This window comes from Pan troglodytes, chromosome 6 (assembly GCF_028858775.2).
Source record: "Pan troglodytes isolate AG18354 chromosome 6, NHGRI_mPanTro3-v2.0_pri, whole genome shotgun sequence".
In the NCBI taxonomy this organism is placed as follows: domain Eukaryota; kingdom Metazoa; phylum Chordata; class Mammalia; order Primates; family Hominidae; genus Pan; species Pan troglodytes.
The window spans coordinates 156,405,265-156,407,806 of NC_072404.2; the positions used below are offsets into that span (position 1 = coordinate 156,405,265).

General features: G+C 41.8%; 1 pseudogene; it reads left to right on the forward strand.

Annotated features, from left to right (window-relative positions):
• The first annotated feature begins 617 nt into the window (after nucleotides 1-617).
• On the forward strand, nucleotides 618-768 carry LOC112209971 (U4 spliceosomal RNA; annotated as a pseudogene).
• Nucleotides 769-2,542: the final 1,774 nt, after the last annotated feature.

Below are 2,542 nucleotides of genomic sequence, written 5' to 3' on the forward strand. Positions count from 1 at the left end.
CCACCATGCCCAGCTAATTTTTGTAATTTTAGTAGAGGCAGGGTTTCACCATGTTGGCCAGGATGGTCTTGATCTCTTGAACTTGTGATCCACCCACCTTGGCCTCCCAAAGTGTTGGGATTACAGGCATGAGCCACTGCACCTGGCTTGATAATAATATTTGTAATAAAAACTTGGCACTTAATATTCCAAGAACTGTAGGACAATTACAAAAGATGTAACATATGCAAAATGGGACTTCCAGAAGGAGAGGAGAGAAAGGAATAAAAAAATTATTTGAAGTCATAATGACTGAGAACTTTCCAAAACATCAAATCATAGATCTAGGAAGCTCAGAGAACACCAAACAGTATAAATATAAAAATATCTACATGTAGCCATATCGTATTCAAACTGCAGAAAATCAAAGACAAAGAGAAAAGACTTCAGATAGACTCATCATCATCATCCTTCAACAGTCACTGCATGTGATGTTGGATGATTTCCTCTTGGGATTGGTTGGTCAACCATAGTGGATATCATAGCCACAATCTTACCATGCCTTCTTCATCTCTGACTCTAAGGAGTCACCTTCCTTTCCACTGTTGCCTGGTTCTGTAGTCTGTAACAGATTCATAAGCTTTGTGCAGTGGCAGTAAGGTAGCCAATGAGGTTTATTTGAGGCGCAATTATTGCTAATTGAAACAGATTCGTAGTGCACAGAGAGTGGGATTTGTAGTTAACTACATCTAGATTTTTAAATCCCCACCCCACTGTTTACCAGTTGGATAAACTTGGACAAACCACTCTCTGAGTGACTCTCTTCATCTGATTAAATGAAGATATTAGTAGTTCATAGGACTGTTGTGACAAAGCAGGTCACCAACAAATGGGAGCTGGATGCTCATAGTTTTTTTGTTTTTTTTTTTTGAGATGGAATCTCCCTCTGTCACCCAGGCTGGAATGCAGTGGAGGGATCTCAGCTCACTGCAGCCTCTGTCTTCCCGGTTCAAGCGATTTTCCTGCCTCAGCCTCCTGAGTAGCTGGCTCATTGCTTTTCTTCTGACTTGCCCTAACTTTCAGGTATCTGAGGCGGTTCAAGGGGTGCTGGTTTTCTTCACAAGACTGTCCTTTCACTGGTCCCAGAATCTTGCTTTCTGTTCATAATTCCTGCCTCCTCTCTGGCCTTTTTTCTTTCCTCATGTGGATGTTTGGGGTCCCATTATTTTGCTTCTTGATTCTGTTTCTGTGACACCACTAGTTCAGGAGTGGTGACTTACCCTCTCCACTGCCCCAGCTCGGTTCTGATTTGAGCTCCACCCCTGTCAGTTCCCTCCATAGCTGGCCTTGTAAACTTGGCAAAGTCACGTAAAGTCCTGTGCCATACCTGTGCTTTTTTACAGCAGGTGCCCATCAGACTGAAATGTACTGACCAGATGAGGGAGGAGATGGCCTTTGCCTCATAAATGTCATAAAAGGATGGAAAATTGAAAGCAGTGAACAGAGAACCCTGGAAAAAATCATGATTTTTTTTCTCCTGAAAAGACTCTTCACTGTCAAAAAGAGTAAGGCAAAAATGTATAGTTCAAAGCACTTAGAAGCAGAATTATCTCTAAGGAGAGTACTTTTAATTTTGGATGTCAATGGCTCCTTTATAGATTTTGTGCTTTTGAATGAATTTGTTCAGTAGGAATTTCGGGAAGGCTGGCTACATGGAGAATTAATCATACATACAAGCCTTTGAATGTGAGTACCTTTACTATCTTAATATGGCCATTATTTTCAGATGGTAATACATGTTCACGTAGAAATCTAGAAAATACAAAAGCCCTTGAAGAGAAAATAACCCAGAAATAATCCTAACATTGTGGTATATTTCCTTGTCATTTATTTTTCTTTACAACATTTGGATCAGATTTTACCCACAGTTTTATATCTTACTTTTTGCACTTACCAGTATCTGTTTGAGTATTTCACTACATTCTTAAATATAACACCAACATGTTAATTTTAATAGCTGCTTGTCATTCTGTTGAATGACTTATCTTATGACTTACTCAGCCAACCTCTGGTTTGTTATGAGTGAGCTGCTTTTTGTGCCTGTGTCAGCTGTGGCAGGCTGTGGCCGTGTGAGCATTCTGTAATGCAACGCCCTCGGCTGTGCCTCTGAGGCTTGCACAGGCCTTTGTTGACAAGCAATTTCTTTTCTAGAGTGGGGCGCTTCCTAGTAAGGCGGGCATCTTCAGGAAGTGGTGGCAGAATGGAAATCCCCACACTCAAGTTTCCCCTTGATAGGAATGACCTCCACTGCCAAGCTGGAGTCTGGGGTTGGCTGGGCTAATGTGGCTGTATTGTGGTGGGCCAGGGTGTGTTTGTGGGTGTGTGCATGTGTGTGTGTGTGAGAGAGAGCGAGAGAGCATAGTCAATAAAGCCATCCACCACAAAATTCTCACGCACCCTCCAAGGATTGTGCAATTTTCTGTCTTTCCTGAGATGATCCCCCTTTGTCTGAGATGATGACTTCCCTTTGGCTTTGCTTTGATTTTTATTTGGACACCATGAA